At 57.8% G+C, this 19,760-nt stretch overlaps 10 non-coding genes across 10 annotated transcripts; all 10 read right to left on the bottom strand.

Annotated features, from left to right (window-relative positions):
• Positions 1–1,191: 1,191 nt before the first annotated feature.
• LOC140194266 (5S ribosomal RNA) lies at positions 1,192–1,310 on the bottom strand. The gene has a single exon (XR_011885117.1). It is a non-coding gene; the product is annotated as a 5S ribosomal RNA (ribosomal RNA).
• Positions 1,311–3,167: 1,857 nt separating this feature from the next.
• Positions 3,168–3,286, bottom strand: LOC140194265 (5S ribosomal RNA). Its single transcript, XR_011885116.1, has one exon. It is a non-coding gene; the product is annotated as a 5S ribosomal RNA (ribosomal RNA).
• A 1,865-nt stretch (positions 3,287–5,151) lies between these two features.
• On the bottom strand, positions 5,152–5,270 carry LOC140194264 (5S ribosomal RNA). Its single transcript, XR_011885115.1, has one exon. It is a non-coding gene; the product is annotated as a 5S ribosomal RNA (ribosomal RNA).
• A 1,866-nt stretch (positions 5,271–7,136) lies between these two features.
• On the bottom strand, positions 7,137–7,255 carry LOC140194263 (5S ribosomal RNA). Its single transcript, XR_011885114.1, has one exon. It is a non-coding gene; the product is annotated as a 5S ribosomal RNA (ribosomal RNA).
• A 1,865-nt stretch (positions 7,256–9,120) lies between these two features.
• LOC140194262 (5S ribosomal RNA) lies at positions 9,121–9,239 on the bottom strand. Its single transcript, XR_011885113.1, has one exon. It is a non-coding gene; the product is annotated as a 5S ribosomal RNA (ribosomal RNA).
• Positions 9,240–11,104: 1,865 nt separating this feature from the next.
• LOC140194261 (5S ribosomal RNA) lies at positions 11,105–11,223 on the bottom strand. Its single transcript, XR_011885112.1, has one exon. It is a non-coding gene; the product is annotated as a 5S ribosomal RNA (ribosomal RNA).
• Positions 11,224–13,087: 1,864 nt separating this feature from the next.
• On the bottom strand, positions 13,088–13,206 carry LOC140194260 (5S ribosomal RNA). The gene has a single exon (XR_011885111.1). It is a non-coding gene; the product is annotated as a 5S ribosomal RNA (ribosomal RNA).
• A 1,863-nt stretch (positions 13,207–15,069) lies between these two features.
• On the bottom strand, positions 15,070–15,188 carry LOC140194259 (5S ribosomal RNA). The gene has a single exon (XR_011885110.1). It is a non-coding gene; the product is annotated as a 5S ribosomal RNA (ribosomal RNA).
• Positions 15,189–17,054: 1,866 nt separating this feature from the next.
• Positions 17,055–17,173, bottom strand: LOC140194258 (5S ribosomal RNA). Its single transcript, XR_011885109.1, has one exon. It is a non-coding gene; the product is annotated as a 5S ribosomal RNA (ribosomal RNA).
• A 1,866-nt stretch (positions 17,174–19,039) lies between these two features.
• On the bottom strand, positions 19,040–19,158 carry LOC140194256 (5S ribosomal RNA). The gene has a single exon (XR_011885107.1). It is a non-coding gene; the product is annotated as a 5S ribosomal RNA (ribosomal RNA).
• Between the last annotated feature and the right edge of the window lie 602 nt (positions 19,159–19,760).

Raw genomic sequence — 19,760 nt, 5'->3', positions numbered from 1 at the left:
ATCTCCAGAATTCCTCGTGTTTACAAGACAGCAATGGTAGTTTCGTGGCTCTGCGTCTGTACGAGCTTCGATCTGATTGAAATCTATCAAATATTGAAAGGCCGAGATAGGATGGATGTGCTGAGGATGTTTCCTACGGCAGTCATGTGCAGCAGCTGAGGCCACAGCCTCAGTCAGACGTCTCTTTGGAACAAAGTTGAGGAGAAGTTCGTTAAGGGAGGCTGGTGGATATGTGAAATTGTTTGCCACGGACGCCTAGCGATACAATGTCGGTGGGTACGTTTCAGGCGAACGTTGATGGGTTCTTGATCAGCAACGGCTTCAAATAGAGAGGGTGGGATAATTAACCGTCTCAAGGTGGGTGCAAAAGTGCCTCATTCATTCAGTCCCATGTCTCATGCTCCTGCAGGGCGGAGAGAATAACAGCTGCGCACGGACTAGATGGGCCGAAGGGCCTGCTCACACTGTCAGCGCAACTGCCTGCCGGCCAGCACAGCCACCCCTGCCAGAGAAGTGCAACTGCGCCAAAAGTGGCTGGACCAAAGGATAGTGGACGACGGAAGCAGCTTCTACAGAGTCATGCACAGACCCCGGGCCGGCTAAAGGGAATGCGTGGACAGTATGGGGATCGAACCCACGACCTTGGCGTTATTAGCACCACGCTCTGACCAACTGAGCTAACCGTCCTCGCCTGGGTGGGGCGCGGCTACCTATTGCCAGTCCGGCGGCCTGCAGATGAACCGGCTGGTCCGACTCAGCCTTGACAAGCTCTTGAGAGCAGCTTGTGCCGCACAGGGCCATCCGGCTTAGCCGCGGGAAGCAGCTGCCGTCTTTGGTGATGCCTGCTCAGGTGGCAAAGGCAGAGCCGAAGCTGAGAATGGGCGCTGTACGCAAGCGCAGGACACAGCGCAAGCAAGCTTGGGTGCCCTTGCGTCTGGCTGCCTGACTGGCTGAGAGTGAGCGCCGGCAGCAGCTCGCTGCCGAAGCGCGGCTGTCAGGGCCAGGTGATGAAGCATGCTGCCAAGCGCAGCCGGCAGCCCAGCAAAAGCAGATTCTTGTGCCTTGACAGCAGAGTGCTTGCGTTTGCAGGCTGACTGGCAAACGGAGAGCGCAGAGTGTATGAGTGAGAGGGAGAGAGAAAAAATGAAAAAGACAGCACCTCCTGCTGGGGCAGTTGGGCAGAGGAGCAAAAGCCTACGGCACCTGGTATTCCCAGGCGGTCTCCCATCCAAGTACTAACCAGGCCTGAGCCTGCTTAGCTTCCGAGATCAGACGAGATCGGGCGTTTTCAGGCTAGTATGGCCGTAGGCACCAGTGCACCGCTCCTCTCCGCACTTAAGCGGCATGCAGCCACTCTCAGCTTGCTCCCACGCTGCTCCTCCTTTCTTACACTCCTCTGCCTTCGCCCCTTCACTCACACCCTACACTCTCCCCTCCCACTTTCACCTCTCCTCTCTCACCCGTCCTCCTCACCATTCACTGGCCACTCCGCTGCTTCCTGCTCACATCACTAGCCACCCCACAATCAGTGCTCCTACCGCACCCCACCCCCAACAGACACAGACCTCTCGCTGCCCAGGTCGCCACTGCGCTGGTCCTGACGGCCGCCGCATCTCTGCTTCCCCTTTCTTCGCGTTTACTCTACCTTCTGCCTACCAGTGAAGAGATCGCACCCGCTCCAGCCTAGCTATTTAAGACCACCTCAGCTTCGGCAAGCCCGCCGGCCGATGGGATCACAGCTCCTTTTCTCCCCTTACTTCGGAAGGGAACTCAGAAACTTGTCAGACCGCCGGCACTAGATGCTGCGGTGAGAAACCGATCTGACAAATTTAATCGAGGAGGCGAACAGGAATGGTCATGAGCGAGAGGCGCTGGACGCTGCCGACCGGCAGTCGAGCCAGGCCTTTGCAAAAGTCCCACCTATTCAAGGAGGTTCCGTCGCTTGATGAGGCATTCAGCGCCAGGTCCTAAACTGGATTTCACATCGCCTTGGCGGCACAAGACAGGCATTGGCAGTTTCGCGGCTCTGCGTCTGCACGAGATTCGATCTGATTGAAATCTATCAAATATTGAAAGGCCGAGATAGGATGGATGTGCTGAGGATGTTTCCTACGGCAGTCATGTGCAGCAGCTGAGGCCACAGCCTCAGTCAGACGTCTCTTTGGAACAAAGTTGAGGAGAAGTTCGTTAAGGGAGGCTGGTGGATATGTGAAATTGTTTGCCACGGACGCCTAGCGATACAATGTCGGTGGGTACGTTTCAGGCGAACGTTGATGGGTTCTTGATCAGCAACGGCTTCAAATAGAGAGGGTGGGATAATTAACCGTCTCAAGGTGGGTGCAAAAGTGCCTCATTCATTCAGTCCCATGTCTCATGCTCCTGCAGGGCGGAGAGAATAACAGCTGCGCACGGACTAGATGGGCCGAAGGGCCTGCTCACACTGTCAGCGCAACTGCCTGCCGGCCAGCACAGCCACCCCTGCCAGAGAAGTGCAACTGCGCCAAAAGTGGCTGGACCAAAGGATAGTGGACGACGGAAGCAGCTTCTACAGAGTCATGCACAGACCCCGGGCCGGCTAAAGGGAATGCGTGGACAGTATGGGGATCGAACCCACGACCTTGGCGTTATTAGCACCACGCTCTGACCAACTGAGCTAACCGTCCTCGCCTGGGTGGGGCGCGGCTACCTATTGCCAGTCCGGCGGCCTGCAGATGAACCGGCTGGTCCGACTCAGCCATGACAAGCTCTTGAGAGCAGCTTGTGCCGCACAGGGCCATCCGGCTTAGCCGCGGGAAGCAGCTGCCGTCTTTGGTGATGCCTGCTCAGGTGGCAAAGGCAGAGCCGAAGCTGAGAATGGGCGCTGTACGCAAGCGCAGGACACAGCGCAAGCAAGCTTGGGTGCCCTTGCGTCTGGCTGCCTGACTGGCTGAGAGTGAGCGCCGGCAGCAGCTCGCTGCCGAAGCGCGGCTGTCAGGGCCAGGTGATGAAGCATGCTGCCAAGCGCAGCCGGCAGCCCAGCAAAAGCAGATTCTTGTGCCTTGACAGCAGAGTGCTTGCGTTTGCAGGCTGACTGGCAAACGGAGAGCGCAGAGTGTATGAGTGAGAGGGAGAGAGAAAAAATGAAAAAGACAGCACCTCCTGCTGGGGCAGTTGGGCAGAGGAGCAAAAGCCTACGGCACCTGGTATTCCCAGGCGGTCTCCCATCCAAGTACTAACCAGGCCTGAGCCTGCTTAGCTTCCGAGATCAGACGAGATCGGGCGTTTTCAGGCTAGTATGGCCGTAGGCACCAGTGCACCGCTCCTCTCCGCACTTAAGCGGCATGCAGCCACTCTCAGCTTGCTCCCACGCTGCTCCTCCTTTCTTACACTCCTCTGCCTTCGCCCCTTCACTCACACCCTACACTCTCCCCTCCCACTTTCACCTCTCCTCTCTCACCCGTCCTCCTCACCATTCACTGGCCACTCCGCTGCTTCCTGCTCACATCACTAGCCACCCCACAATCAGTGCTCCTACCGCACCCCCCCCCCCCACCCCCAACAGACACAGACCTCTCGCTGCCCAGGTCGCCACTGCGCTGGTCCTGACGGCCGCCGCATCTCTGCTTCCCCTTTCTTCGCGTTTACTCTACCTTCTGCCTACCAGTGAAGAGATCGCACCCGCTCCAGCCTAGCTATTTAAGACCACCTCAGCTTCGGCAAGCCCGCCGGCCGATGGGATCACAGCTCCTTTTCTCCCCTTACTTCGGAAGGGAACTCAGAAACTTGTCAGACCGCCGGCACTAGATGCTGCGGTGAGAAACCGATCTGACAAATTTAATCGAGGAGGCGAACAGGAATGGTCATGAGCGAGAGGCGCTGGACGCTGCCGACCGGCAGTCGAGCCAGGCCTTTGCAAAAGTCCCACCTATTCAAGGAGGTTCCGTCGCTTGATGAGGCATTCAGCGCCAGGTCCTAAACTGGATTTCACATCGCCTTGGCGGCACAAGACAGGCATTGGCAGTTTCGCGGCTCTGCGTCTGCACGAGATTCGATCTGATTGAAATCTATCAAATATTGAAAGGCCGAGATAGGATGGATGTGCTGAGGATGTTTCCTACGGCAGTCATGTGCAGCAGCTGAGGCCACAGCCTCAGTCAGACGTCTCTTTGGAACAAAGTTGAGGAGAAGTTCGTTAAGGGAGGCTGGTGGATATGTGAAATTGTTTGCCACGGACGCCTAGCGATACAATGTCGGTGGGTACGTTTCAGGCGAACGTTGATGGGTTCTTGATCAGCAACGGCTTCAAATAGAGAGGGTGGGATAATTAACCGTCTCAAGGTGGGTGCAAAAGTGCCTCATTCATTCAGTCCCATGTCTCATGCTCCTGCAGGGCGGAGAGAATAACAGCTGCGCACGGACTAGATGGGCCGAAGGGCCTGCTCACACTGTCAGCGCAACTGCCTGCCGGCCAGCACAGCCACCCCTGCCAGAGAAGTGCAACTGCGCCAAAAGTGGCTGGACCAAAGGATAGTGGACGACGGAAGCAGCTTCTACAGAGTCATGCACAGACCCCGGGCCGGCTAAAGGGAATGCGTGGACAGTATGGGGATCGAACCCACGACCTTGGCGTTATTAGCACCACGCTCTGACCAACTGAGCTAACCGTCCTCGCCTGGGTGGGGCGCGGCTACCTATTGCCAGTCCGGCGGCCTGCAGATGAACCGGCTGGTCCGACTCAGCCATGACAAGCTCTTGAGAGCAGCTTGTGCCGCACAGGGCCATCCGGCTTAGCCGCGGGAAGCAGCTGCCGTCTTTGGTGATGCCTGCTCAGGTGGCAAAGGCAGAGCCGAAGCTGAGAATGGGCGCTGTACGCAAGCGCAGGACACAGCGCAAGCAAGCTTGGGTGCCCTTGCGTCTGGCTGCCTGACTGGCTGAGAGTGAGCGCCGGCAGCAGCTCGCTGCCGAAGCGCGGCTGTCAGGGCCAGGTGATGAAGCATGCTGCCAAGCGCAGCCGGCAGCCCAGCAAAAGCAGATTCTTGTGCCTTGACAGCAGAGTGCTTGCGTTTGCAGGCTGACTGGCAAACGGAGAGCGCAGAGTGTATGAGTGAGAGGGAGAGAGAAAAAATGAAAAAGACAGCACCTCCTGCTGGGGCAGTTGGGCAGAGGAGCAAAAGCCTACGGCACCTGGTATTCCCAGGCGGTCTCCCATCCAAGTACTAACCAGGCCTGAGCCTGCTTAGCTTCCGAGATCAGACGAGATCGGGCGTTTTCAGGCTAGTATGGCCGTAGGCACCAGTGCACCGCTCCTCTCCGCACTTAAGCGGCATGCAGCCACTCTCAGCTTGCTCCCACGCTGCTCCTCCTTTCTTACACTCCTCTGCCTTCGCCCCTTCACTCACACCCTACACTCTCCCCTCCCACTTTCACCTCTCCTCTCTCACCCGTCCTCCTCACCATTCACTGGCCACTCCGCTGCTTGCTGCTCACATCACTAGCCACCCCACAATCAGTGCTCCTACCGCACCCACCCCCCCCCACCCCCAACAGACACAGACCTCTCGCTGCCCAGGTCGCCACTGCGCTGGTCCTGACGGCCGCCGCATCTCTGCTTCCCCTTTCTTCGCGTTTACTCTACCTTCTGCCTACCAGTGAAGAGATCGCACCCGCTCCAGCCTAGCTATTTAAGACCACCTCAGCTTCGGCAAGCCCGCCGGCCGATGGGATCACAGCTCCTTTTCTCCCCTTACTTCGGAAGGGAACTCAGAAACTTGTCAGACCGCCGGCACTAGATGCTGCGGTGAGAAACCGATCTGACAAATTTAATCGAGGAGGCGAACAGGAATGGTCATGAGCGAGAGGCGCTGGACGCTGCCGACCGGCAGTCGAGCCAGGCCTTTGCAAAAGTCCCACCTATTCAAGGAGGTTCCGTCGCTTGATGAGGCATTCAGCGCCAGGTCCTAAACTGGATTTCACATCGCCTTGGCGGCACAAGACAGGCATTGGCAGTTTCGCGGCTCTGCGTCTGCACGAGATTCGATCTGATTGAAATCTATCAAATATTGAAAGGCCGAGATAGGATGGATGTGCTGAGGATGTTTCCTACGGCAGTCATGTGCAGCAGCTGAGGCCACAGCCTCAGTCAGACGTCTCTTTGGAACAAAGTTGAGGAGAAGTTCGTTAAGGGAGGCTGGTGGATATGTGAAATTGTTTGCCTCGGACGCCTAGCGATACAATGTCGGTGGGTACGTTTCAGGCGAACGTTGATGGGTTCTTGATCAGCAACGGCTTCAAATAGAGAGGGTGGGATAATTAACCGTCTCAAGGTGGGTGCAAAAGTGCCTCATTCATTCAGTCCCATGTCTCATGCTCCTGCAGGGCGGAGAGAATAACAGCTGCGCACGGACTAGATGGGCCGAAGGGCCTGCTCACACTGTCAGCGCAACTGCCTGCCGGCCAGCACAGCCACCCCTGCCAGAGAAGTGCAACTGCGCCAAAAGTGGCTGGACCAAAGGATAGTGGACGACGGAAGCAGCTTCTACAGAGTCATGCACAGACCCCGGGCCGGCTAAAGGGAATGCGTGGACAGTATGGGGATCGAACCCACGACCTTGGCGTTATTAGCACCACGCTCTGACCAACTGAGCTAACCGTCCTCGCCTGGGTGGGGCGCGGCTACCTATTGCCAGTCCGGCGGCCTGCAGATGAACCGGCTGGTCCGACTCAGCCTTGACAAGCTCTTGAGAGCAGCTTGTGCCGCACAGGGCCATCCGGCTTAGCCGCGGGAAGCAGCTGCCGTCTTTGGTGATGCCTGCTCAGGTGGCAAAGGCAGAGCCGAAGCTGAGAATGGGCGCTGTACGCAAGCGCAGGACACAGCGCAAGCAAGCTTGGGTGCCCTTGCGTCTGGCTGCCTGACTGGCTGAGAGTGAGCGCCGGCAGCAGCTCGCTGCCGAAGCGCGGCTGTCAGGGCCAGGTGATGAAGCATGCTGCCAAGCGCAGCCGGCAGCCCAGCAAAAGCAGATTCTTGTGCCTTGACAGCAGAGTGCTTGCGTTTGCAGGCTGACTGGCAAACGGAGAGCGCAGAGTGTATGAGTGAGAGGGAGAGAGAAAAAATGAAAAAGACAGCACCTCCTGCTGGGGCAGTTGGGCAGAGGAGCAAAAGCCTACGGCACCTGGTATTCCCAGGCGGTCTCCCATCCAAGTACTAACCAGGCCTGAGCCTGCTTAGCTTCCGAGATCAGACGAGATCGGGCGTTTTCAGGCTAGTATGGCCGTAGGCACCAGTGCACCGCTCCTCTCCGCACTTAAGCGGCATGCAGCCACTCTCAGCTTGCTCCCACGCTGCTCCTCCTTTCTTACACTCCTCTGCCTTCGCCCCTTCACTCACACCCTACACTCTCCCCTCCCACTTTCACCTCTCCTCTCTCACCCGTCCTCCTCACCATTCACTGGCCACTCCGCTGCTTCCTGCTCACATCACTAGCCACCCCACAATCAGTGCTCCTACCGCACCCCCCCCCCCCACCCCCAACAGACACAGACCTCTCGCTGCCCAGGTCGCCACTGCGCTGGTCCTGACGGCCGCCGCATCTCTGCTTCCCCTTTCTTCGCGTTTACTCTACCTTCTGCCTACCAGTGAAGAGATCGCACCCGCTCCAGCCTAGCTATTTAAGACCACCTCAGCTTCGGCAAGCCCGCCGGCCGATGGGATCACAGCTCCTTTTCTCCCCTTACTTCGGAAGGGAACTCAGAAACTTGTCAGACCGCCGGCACTAGATGCTGCGGTGAGAAACCGATCTGACAAATTTAATCGAGGAGGCGAACAGGAATGGTCATGAGCGAGAGGCGCTGGACGCTGCCGACCGGCAGTCGAGCCAGGCCTTTGCAAAAGTCCCACCTATTCAAGGAGGTTCCGTCGCTTGATGAGGCATTCAGCGCCAGGTCCTAAACTGGATTTCACATCGCCTTGGCGGCACAAGACAGGCATTGGCAGTTTCGCGGCTCTGCGTCTGCACGAGATTCGATCTGATTGAAATCTATCAAATATTGAAAGGCCGAGATAGGATGGATGTGCTGAGGATGTTTCCTACGGCAGTCATGTGCAGCAGCTGAGGCCACAGCCTCAGTCAGACGTCTCTTTGGAACAAAGTTGAGGAGAAGTTCGTTAAGGGAGGCTGGTGGATATGTGAAATTGTTTGCCACGGACGCCTAGCGATACAATGTCGGTGGGTACGTTTCAGGCGAACGTTGATGGGTTCTTGATCAGCAACGGCTTCAAATAGAGAGGGTGGGATAATTAACCGTCTCAAGGTGGGTGCAAAAGTGCCTCATTCATTCAGTCCCATGTCTCATGCTCCTGCAGGGCGGAGAGAATAACAGCTGCGCACGGACTAGATGGGCCGAAGGGCCTGCTCACACTGTCAGCGCAACTGCCTGCCGGCCAGCACAGCCACCCCTGCCAGAGAAGTGCAACTGCGCCAAAAGTGGCTGGACCAAAGGATAGTGGACGACGGAAGCAGCTTCTACAGAGTCATGCACAGACCCCGGGCCGGCTAAAGGGAATGCGTGGACAGTATGGGGATCGAACCCACGACCTTGGCGTTATTAGCACCACGCTCTGACCAACTGAGCTAACCGTCCTCGCCTGGGTGGGGCGCGGCTACCTATTGCCAGTCCGGCGGCCTGCAGATGAACCGGCTGGTCCGACTCAGCCATGACAAGCTCTTGAGAGCAGCTTGTGCCGCACAGGGCCATCCGGCTTAGCCGCGGGAAGCAGCTGCCGTCTTTGGTGATGCCTGCTCAGGTGGCAAAGGCAGAGCCGAAGCTGAGAATGGGCGCTGTACGCAAGCGCAGGACACAGCGCAAGCAAGCTTGGGTGCCCTTGCGTCTGGCTGCCTGACTGGCTGAGAGTGAGCGCCGGCAGCAGCTCGCTGCCGAAGCGCGGCTGTCAGGGCCAGGTGATGAAGCATGCTGCCAAGCGCAGCCGGCAGCCCAGCAAAAGCAGATTCTTGTGCCTTGACAGCAGAGTGCTTGCGTTTGCAGGCTGACTGGCAAACGGAGAGCGCAGAGTGTATGAGTGAGAGGGAGAGAGAAAAAATGAAAAAGACAGCACCTCCTGCTGGGGCAGTTGGGCAGAGGAGCAAAAGCCTACGGCACCTGGTATTCCCAGGCGGTCTCCCATCCAAGTACTAACCAGGCCTGAGCCTGCTTAGCTTCCGAGATCAGACGAGATCGGGCGTTTTCAGGCTAGTATGGCCGTAGGCACCAGTGCACCGCTCCTCTCCGCACTTAAGCGGCATGCAGCCACTCTCAGCTTGCTCCCACGCTGCTCCTCCTTTCTTACACTCCTCTGCCTTCGCCCCTTCACTCACACCCTACACTCTCCCCTCCCACTTTCACCTCTCCTCTCTCACCCGTCCTCCTCACCATTCACTGGCCACTCCGCTGCTTCCTGCTCACATCACTAGCCACCCCACAATCAGTGCTCCTACCGCACCCCCCCCCCCCACCCCCAACAGACACAGACCTCTCGCTGCCCAGGTCGCCACTGCGCTGGTCCTGACGGCCGCCGCATCTCTGCTTCCCCTTTCTTCGCGTTTACTCTACCTTCTGCCTACCAGTGAAGAGATCGCACCCGCTCCAGCCTAGCTATTTAAGACCACCTCAGCTTCGGCAAGCCCGCCGGCCGATGGGATCACAGCTCCTTTTCTCCCCTTACTTCGGAAGGGAACTCAGAAACTTGTCAGACCGCCGGCACTAGATGCTGCGGTGAGAAACCGATCTGACAAATTTAATCGAGGAGGCGAACAGGAATGGTCATGAGCGAGAGGCGCTGGACGCTGCCGACCGGCAGTCGAGCCAGGCCTTTGCAAAAGTCCCACCTATTCAAGGAGGTTCCGTCGCTTGATGAGGCATTCAGCGCCAGGTCCTAAACTGGATTTCACATCGCCTTGGCGGCACAAGACAGGCATTGGCAGTTTCGCGGCTCTGCGTCTGCACGAGATTCGATCTGATTGAAATCTATCAAATATTGAAAGGCCGAGATAGGATGGATGTGCTGAGGATGTTTCCTACGGCAGTCATGTGCAGCAGCTGAGGCCACAGCCTCAGTCAGACGTCTCTTTGGAACAAAGTTGAGGAGAAGTTCGTTAAGGGAGGCTGGTGGATATGTGAAATTGTTTGCCACGGACGCCTAGCGATACAATGTCGGTGGGTACGTTTCAGGCGAACGTTGATGGGTTCTTGATCAGCAACGGCTTCAAATAGAGAGGGTGGGATAATTAACCGTCTCAAGGTGGGTGCAAAAGTGCCTCATTCATTCAGTCCCATGTCTCATGCTCCTGCAGGGCGGAGAGAATAACAGCTGCGCACGGACTAGATGGGCCGAAGGGCCTGCTCACACTGTCAGCGCAACTGCCTGCCGGCCAGCACAGCCACCCCTGCCAGAGAAGTGCAACTGCGCCAAAAGTGGCTGGACCAAAGGATAGTGGACGACGGAAGCAGCTTCTACAGAGTCATGCACAGACCCCGGGCCGGCTAAAGGGAATGCGTGGACAGTATGGGGATCGAACCCACGACCTTGGCGTTATTAGCACCACGCTCTGACCAACTGAGCTAACCGTCCTCGCCTGGGTGGGGCGCGGCTACCTATTGCCAGTCCGGCGGCCTGCAGATGAACCGGCTGGTCCGACTCAGCCATGACAAGCTCTTGAGAGCAGCTTGTGCCGCACAGGGCCATCCGGCTTAGCCGCGGGAAGCAGCTGCCGTCTTTGGTGATGCCTGCTCAGGTGGCAAAGGCAGAGCCGAAGCTGAGAATGGGCGCTGTACGCAAGCGCAGGACACAGCGCAAGCAAGCTTGGGTGCCCTTGCGTCTGGCTGCCTGACTGGCTGAGAGTGAGCGCCGGCAGCAGCTCGCTGCCGAAGCGCGGCTGTCAGGGCCAGGTGATGAAGCATGCTGCCAAGCGCAGCCGGCAGCCCAGCAAAAGCAGATTCTTGTGCCTTGACAGCAGAGTGCTTGCGTTTGCAGGCTGACTGGCAAACGGAGAGCGCAGAGTGTATGAGTGAGAGGGAGAGAGAAAAAATGAAAAAGACAGCACCTCCTGCTGGGGCAGTTGGGCAGAGGAGCAAAAGCCTACGGCACCTGGTATTCCCAGGCGGTCTCCCATCCAAGTACTAACCAGGCCTGAGCCTGCTTAGCTTCCGAGATCAGACGAGATCGGGCGTTTTCAGGCTAGTATGGCCGTAGGCACCAGTGCACCGCTCCTCTCCGCACTTAAGCGGCATGCAGCCACTCTCAGCTTGCTCCCACGCTGCTCCTCCTTTCTTACACTCCTCTGCCTTCGCCCCTTCACTCACACCCTACACTCTCCCCTCCCACTTTCACCTCTCCTCTCTCACCCGTCCTCCTCACCATTCACTGGCCACTCCGCTGCTTCCTGCTCACATCACTAGCCACCCCACAATCAGTGCTCCTACCGCACCCCCCCCCCCACCCCCAACAGACACAGACCTCTCGCTGCCCAGGTCGCCACTGCGCTGGTCCTGACGGCCGCCGCATCTCTGCTTCCCCTTTCTTCGCGTTTACTCTACCTTCTGCCTACCAGTGAAGAGATCGCACCCGCTCCAGCCTAGCTATTTAAGACCACCTCAGCTTCGGCAAGCCCGCCGGCCGATGGGATCACAGCTCCTTTTCTCCCCTTACTTCGGAAGGGAACTCAGAAACTTGTCAGACCGCCGGCACTAGATGCTGCGGTGAGAAACCGATCTGACAAATTTAATCGAGGAGGCGAACAGGAATGGTCATGAGCGAGAGGCGCTGGACGCTGCCGACCGGCAGTCGAGCCAGGCCTTTGCAAAAGTCCCACCTATTCAAGGAGGTTCCGTCGCTTGATGAGGCATTCAGCGCCAGGTCCTAAACTGGATTTCACATCGCCTTGGCGGCACAAGACAGGCATTGGCAGTTTCGCGGCTCTGCGTCTGCACGAGATTCGATCTGATTGAAATCTATCAAATATTGAAAGGCCGAGATAGGATGGATGTGCTGAGGATGTTTCCTACGGCAGTCATGTGCAGCAGCTGAGGCCACAGCCTCAGTCAGACGTCTCTTTGGAACAAAGTTGAGGAGAAGTTCGTTAAGGGAGGCTGGTGGATATGTGAAATTGTTTGCCACGGACGCCTAGCGATACAATGTCGGTGGGTACGTTTCAGGCGAACGTTGATGGGTTCTTGATCAGCAACGGCTTCAAATAGAGAGGGTGGGATAATTAACCGTCTCAAGGTGGGTGCAAAAGTGCCTCATTCATTCAGTCCCATGTCTCATGCTCCTGCAGGGCGGAGAGAATAACAGCTGCGCACGGACTAGATGGGCCGAAGGGCCTGCTCACACTGTCAGCGCAACTGCCTGCCGGCCAGCACAGCCACCCCTGCCAGAGAAGTGCAACTGCGCCAAAAGTGGCTGGACCAAAGGATAGTGGACGACGGAAGCAGCTTCTACAGAGTCATGCACAGACCCCGGGCCGGCTAAAGGGAATGCGTGGACAGTATGGGGATCGAACCCACGACCTTGGCGTTATTAGCACCACGCTCTGACCAACTGAGCTAACCGTCCTCGCCTGGGTGGGGCGCGGCTACCTATTGCCAGTCCGGCGGCCTGCAGATGAACCGGCTGGTCCGACTCAGCCATGACAAGCTCTTGAGAGCAGCTTGTGCCGCACAGGGCCATCCGGCTTAGCCGCGGGAAGCAGCTGCCGTCTTTGGTGATGCCTGCTCAGGTGGCAAAGGCAGAGCCGAAGCTGAGAATGGGCGCTGTACGCAAGCGCAGGACACAGCGCAAGCAAGCTTGGGTGCCCTTGCGTCTGGCTGCCTGACTGGCTGAGAGTGAGCGCCGGCAGCAGCTCGCTGCCGAAGCGCGGCTGTCAGGGCCAGGTGATGAAGCATGCTGCCAAGCGCAGCCGGCAGCCCAGCAAAAGCAGATTCTTGTGCCTTGACAGCAGAGTGCTTGCGTTTGCAGGCTGACTGGCAAACGGAGAGCGCAGAGTGTATGAGTGAGAGGGAGAGAGAAAAAATGAAAAAGACAGCACCTCCTGCTGGGGCAGTTGGGCAGAGGAGCAAAAGCCTACGGCACCTGGTATTCCCAGGCGGTCTCCCATCCAAGTACTAACCAGGCCTGAGCCTGCTTAGCTTCCGAGATCAGACGAGATCGGGCGTTTTCAGGCTAGTATGGCCGTAGGCACCAGTGCACCGCTCCTCTCCGCACTTAAGCGGCATGCAGCCACTCTCAGCTTGCTCCCACGCTGCTCCTCCTTTCTTACACTCCTCTGCCTTCGCCCCTTCACTCACACCCTACACTCTCCCCTCCCACTTTCACCTCTCCTCTCTCACCCGTCCTCCTCACCATTCACTGGCCACTCCGCTGCTTGCTGCTCACATCACTAGCCACCCCACAATCAGTGCTCCTACCGCACCCCCCCCCCACCCCCAACAGACACAGACCTCTCGCTGCCCAGGTCGCCACTGCGCTGGTCCTGACGGCCGCCGCATCTCTGCTTCCCCTTTCTTCGCGTTTACTCTACCTTCTGCCTACCAGTGAAGAGATCGCACCCGCTCCAGCCTAGCTATTTAAGACCACCTCAGCTTCGGCAAGCCCGCCGGCCGATGGGATCACAGCTCCTTTTCTCCCCTTACTTCGGAAGGGAACTCAGAAACTTGTCAGACCGCCGGCACTAGATGCTGCGGTGAGAAACCGATCTGACAAATTTAATCGAGGAGGCGAACAGGAATGGTCATGAGCGAGAGGCGCTGGACGCTGCCGACCGGCAGTCGAGCCAGGCCTTTGCAAAAGTCCCACCTATTCAAGGAGGTTCCGTCGCTTGATGAGGCATTCAGCGCCAGGTCCTAAACTGGATTTCACATCGCCTTGGCGGCACAAGACAGGCATTGGCAGTTTCGCGGCTCTGCGTCTGCACGAGATTCGATCTGATTGAAATCTATCAAATATTGAAAGGCCGAGATAGGATGGATGTGCTGAGGATGTTTCCTACGGCAGTCATGTGCAGCAGCTGAGGCCACAGCCTCAGTCAGACGTCTCTTTGGAACAAAGTTGAGGAGAAGTTCGTTAAGGGAGGCTGGTGGATATGTGAAATTGTTTGCCACGGACGCCTAGCGATACAATGTCGGTGGGTACGTTTCAGGCGAACGTTGATGGGTTCTTGATCAGCAACGGCTTCAAATAGAGAGGGTGGGATAATTAACCGTCTCAAGGTGGGTGCAAAAGTGCCTCATTCATTCAGTCCCATGTCTCATGCTCCTGCAGGGCGGAGAGAATAACAGCTGCGCACGGACCAGATGGGCCGAAGGGCCTGCTCACACTGTCAGCGCAACTGCCTGCCGGCCAGCACAGCCACCCCTGCCAGAGAAGTGCAACTGCGCCAAAAGTGGCTGGACCAAAGGATAGTGGACGACGGAAGCAGCTTCTACAGAGTCATGCACAGACCCCGGGCCGGCTAAAGGGAATGCGTGGACAGTATGGGGATCGAACCCACGACCTTGGCGTTATTAGCACCACGCTCTGACCAACTGAGCTAACCGTCCTCGCCTGGGTGGGGCGCGGCTACCTATTGCCAGTCCGGCGGCCTGCAGATGAACCGGCTGGTCCGACTCAGCCATGACAAGCTCTTGAGAGCAGCTTGTGCCGCACAGGGCCATCCGGCTTAGCCGCGGGAAGCAGCTGCCGTCTTTGGTGATGCCTGCTCAGGTGGCAAAGGCAGAGCCGAAGCTGAGAATGGGCGCTGTACGCAAGCGCAGGACACAGCGCAAGCAAGCTTGGGTGCCCTTGCGTCTGGCTGCCTGACTGGCTGAGAGTGAGCGCCGGCAGCAGCTCGCTGCCGAAGCGCGGCTGTCAGGGCCAGGTGATGAAGCATGCTGCCAAGCGCAGCCGGCAGCCCAGCAAAAGCAGATTCTTGTGCCTTGACAGCAGAGTGCTTGCGTTTGCAGGCTGACTGGCAAACGGAGAGCGCAGAGTGTATGAGTGAGAGGGAGAGAGAAAAAATGAAAAAGACAGCACCTCCTGCTGGGGCAGTTGGGCAGAGGAGCAAAAGCCTACGGCACCTGGTATTCCCAGGCGGTCTCCCATCCAAGTACTAACCAGGCCTGAGCCTGCTTAGCTTCCGAGATCAGACGAGATCGGGCGTTTTCAGGCTAGTATGGCCGTAGGCACCAGTGCACCGCTCCTCTCCGCACTTAAGCGGCATGCAGCCACTCTCAGCTTGCTCCCACGCTGCTCCTCCTTTCTTACACTCCTCTGCCTTCGCCCCTTCACTCACACCCTACACTCTCCCCTCCCACTTTCACCTCTCCTCTCTCACCCGTCCTCCTCACCATTCACTGGCCACTCCGCTGCTTGCTGCTCACATCACTAGCCACCCCACAATCAGTGCTCCTACCGCACCCACCCCCCCCCACCCCCAACAGACACAGACCTCTCGCTGCCCAGGTCGCCACTGCGCTGGTCCTGACGGCCGCCGCATCTCTGCTTCCCCTTTCTTCGCGTTTACTCTACCTTCTGCCTACCAGTGAAGAGATCGCACCCGCTCCAGCCTAGCTATTTAAGACCACCTCAGCTTCGGCAAGCCCGCCGGCCGATGGGATCACAGCTCCTTTTCTCCCCTTACTTCGGAAGGGAACTCAGAAACTTGTCAGACCGCCGGCACTAGATGCTGCGGTGAGAAACCGATCTGACAAATTTAATCGAGGAGGCGAACAGGAATGGTCATGAGCGAGAGGCGCTGGACGCTGCCGACCGGCAGTCGAGCCAGGCCTTTGCAAAAGTCCCACCTATTCAAGGAGGTTCCGTCGCTTGATGAGGCATTCAGCGCCAGGTCCTAAACTGGATTTCACATCGCCTTGGCGGCACAAGACAGGCATTGGCAGTTTCGCGGCTCTGCGTCTGCACGAGATTCGATCTGATTGAAATCTATCAAATATTGAAAGGCCGAGATAGGATGGATGTGCTGAGGATGTTTCCTACGGCAGTCATGTGCAGCAGCTGAGGCCACAGCCTCAGTCAGACGTCTCTTTGGAACAAAGTTGAGGAGAAGTTCGTTAAGGGAGGCTGGTGGATATGTGAAATTGTTTGCCACGGACGCCTAGCGATACAATGTCGGTGGGTACGTTTCAGGCGAACGTTGATGGGTTCTTGATCAGCAACGGCTTCAAATAGAGAGGGTGGGATAATTAACCGTCTCAAGGTGGGTGCAAAAGTGCCTCATTCATTCAGTCCCATGTCTCATGCTCCTGCAGGGCGGAGAGAATAACAGCTGCGCACGGACTAGATGGGCCGAAGGGCCTGCTCACACTGTCAGCGCAACTGCCTGCCGGCCAGCACAGCCACCCCTGCCAGAGAAGTGCAACTGCGCCAAAAGTGGCTGGACCAAAGGATAGTGGACGACGGAAGCAGCTTCTACAGAGTCATGCACAGACCCCGGGCCGGCTAAAGGGAATGCGTGGACAGTATGGGGATCGAACCCACGACCTTGGCGTTATTAGCACCACGCTCTGACCAACTGAGCTAACCGTCCTCGCCTGGGTGGGGCGCGGCTACCTATTGCCAGTCCGGCGGCCTGCAGATGAACCGGCTGGTCCGACTCAGCCATGACAAGCTCTTGAGAGCAGCTTGTGCCGCACAGGGCCATCCGGCTTAGCTGCGGGAAGCAGCTGCCGTCTTTGGTGATGCCTGCTCAGGTGGCAAAGGCAGAGCCGAAGCTGAGAATGGGCGCTGTACGCAAGCGCAGGACACAGCGCAAGCAAGCTTGGGTGCCCTTGCGTCTGGCTGCCTGACTGGCTGAGAGTGAGCGCCGGCAGCAGCTCGCTGCCGAAGCGCGGCTGTCAGGGCCAGGTGATGAAGCATGCTGCCAAGCGCAGCCGGCAGCCCAGCAAAAGCAGATTCTTGTGCCTTGACAGCAGAGTGCTTGCGTTTGCAGGCTGACTGGCAAACGGAGAGCGCAGAGTGTATGAGTGAGAGGGAGAGAGAAAAAATGAAAAAGACAGCACCTCCTGCTGGGGCAGTTGGGCAGAGGAGCAAAAGCCTACGGCACCTGGTATTCCCAGGCGGTCTCCCATCCAAGTACTAACCAGGCCTGAGCCTGCTTAGCTTCCGAGATCAGACGAGATCGGGCGTTTTCAGGCTAGTATGGCCGTAGGCACCAGTGCACCGCTCCTCTCCGCACTTAAGCGGCATGCAGCCACTCTCAGCTTGCTCCCACGCTGCTCCTCCTTTCTTACACTCCTCTGCCTTCGCCCCTTCACTCACACCCTACACTCTCCCCTCCCACTTTCACCTCTCCTCTCTCACCCGTCCTCCTCACCATTCACTGGCCACTCCGCTGCTTGCTGCTCACATCACTAGCCACCCCACAATCAGTGCTCCTACCGCACCCACCCCCCCCCACCCCCAACAGACACAGACCTCTCGCTGCCCAGGTCGCCACTGCGCTGGTCCTGACGGCCGCCGCATCTCTGCTTCCCCTTTCTTCGCGTTTACTCTACCTTCTGCCTACCAGTGAAGAGATCGCACCCGCTCCAGCCTAGCTATTTAAGACCACCTCAGCTTCGGCAAGCCCGCCGGCCGATGGGATCACAGCTCCTTTTCTCCCCTTACTTCGGAAGGGAACTCAGAAACTTGTCAGACCGCCGGCACTAGATGCTGCGGTGAGAAACCGATCTGACAAATTTAATCGAGGAGGCGAACAGGAATGGTCATGAGCGAGAGGCGCTGGACGCTGCCGACCGGCAGTCGAGCCAGGCCTTTGCAAAAGTCCCACCTATTCAAGGAGGTTCCGTCGCTTGATGAGGCATTCAGCGCCAGGTCCTAAACTGGATTTCACATCGCCTTGGCGGCACAAGACAGGCATTGGCAGTTTCGCGGCTCTGCGTCTGCACGAGATTCGATCTGATTGAAATCTATCAAATATTGAAAGGCCGAGATAGGATGGATGTGCTGAGGATGTTTCCTACGGCAGTCATGTGCAGCAGCTGAGGCCACAGCCTCAGTCAGACGTCTCTTTGGAACAAAGTTGAGGAGAAGTTCGTTAAGGGAGGCTGGTGGATATGTGAAATTGTTTGCCACGGACGCCTAGCGATACAATGTCGGTGGGTACGTTTCAGGCGAACGTTGATGGGTTCTTGATCAGCAACGGCTTCAAATAGAGAGGGTGGGATAATTAACCGTCTCAAGGTGGGTGCAAAAGTGCCTCATTCATTCAGTCCCATGTCTCATGCTCCTGCAGGGCGGAGAGAATAACAGCTGCGCACGGACTAGATGGGCCGAAGGGCCTGCTCACACTGTCAGCGCAACTGCCTGCCGGCCAGCACAGCCACCCCTGCCAGAGAAGTGCAACTGCGCCAAAAGTGGCTGGACCAAAGGATAGTGGACGACGGAAGCAGCTTCTACAGAGTCATGCACAGACCCCGGGCCGGCTAAAGGGAATGCGTGGACAGTATGGGGATCGAACCCACGACCTTGGCGTTATTAGCACCACGCTCTGACCAACTGAGCTAACCGTCCTCGCCTGGGTGGGGCGCGGCTACCTATTGCCAGTCCGGCGGCCTGCAGATGAACCGGCTGGTCCGACTCAGCCATGACAAGCTCTTGAGAGCAGCTTGTGCCGCACAGGGCCAGCCGGCTTAGCCGCGGGAAGCAGCTGCCGTCTTTGGTGATGCCTGCTCAGGTGGCAAAGGCAGAGCCGAAGCTGAGAATGGGCGCTGTACGCAAGCGCAGGACACAGCGCAAGCAAGCTTGGGTGCCCTTGCGTCTGGCTGCCTGACTGGCTGAGAGTGAGCGCCGGCAGCAGCTCGCTGCCGAAGCGCGGCTGTCAGGGCCAGGTGATGAAGCATGCTGCCAAGCGCAGCCGGCAGCCCAGCAAAAGCAGATTCTTGTGCCTTGACAGCAGAGTGCTTGCGTTTGCAGGCTGACTGGCAAACGGAGAGCGCAGAGTGTATGAGTGAGAGGGAGAGAGAAAAAATGAAAAAGACAGCACCTCCTGCTGGGGCAGTTGGGCAGAGGAGCAAAAGCCTACGGCACCTGGTATTCCCAGGCGGTCTCCCATCCAAGTACTAACCAGGCCTGAGCCTGCTTAGCTTCCGAGATCAGACGAGATCGGGCGTTTTCAGGCTAGTATGGCCGTAGGCACCAGTGCACCGCTCCTCTCCGCACTTAAGCGGCATGCAGCCACTCTCAGCTTGCTCCCACGCTGCTCCTCCTTTCTTACACTCCTCTGCCTTCGCCCCTTCACTCACACCCTACACTCTCCCCTCCCACTTTCACCTCTCCTCTCTCACCCGTCCTCCTCACCATTCACTGGCCACTCCGCTGCTTGCTGCTCACATCACTAGCCACCCCACAATCAGTGCTCCTACCGCACCCACCCCCCCCCCACCCCCAACAGACACAGACCTCTCGCTGCCCAGGTCGCCACTGCGCTGGTCCTGACGGCCGCCGCATCTCTGCTTCCCCTTTCTTCGCGTTTACTCTACCTTCTGCCTACCAGTGAAGAGATCGCACCCGCTCCAGCCTAGCTATTTAAGACCACCTCAGCTTCGGCAAGCCCGCCGGCCGATGGGATCACAGCTCCTTTTCTCCCCTTACTTCGGAAGGGAACTCAGAAACTTGTCAGACCGCCGGCACTAGATGCTGCGGTGAGAAACCGATCTGACAAATTTAATCGAGGAGGCGAACAGGAATGGTCATGAGCGAGAGGCGCTGGACGCTGCCGACCGGCAGTCGAGCCAGG

Source organism: Mobula birostris, chromosome 2 (assembly GCF_030028105.1).
Source record: "Mobula birostris isolate sMobBir1 chromosome 2, sMobBir1.hap1, whole genome shotgun sequence".
Taxonomy (NCBI): Eukaryota; Metazoa; Chordata; class Chondrichthyes; order Myliobatiformes; family Myliobatidae; genus Mobula; species Mobula birostris.
Note: the sequence above shows the minus strand (reverse complement) of the source record. Positions and strands in the feature narration are given on the sequence as shown.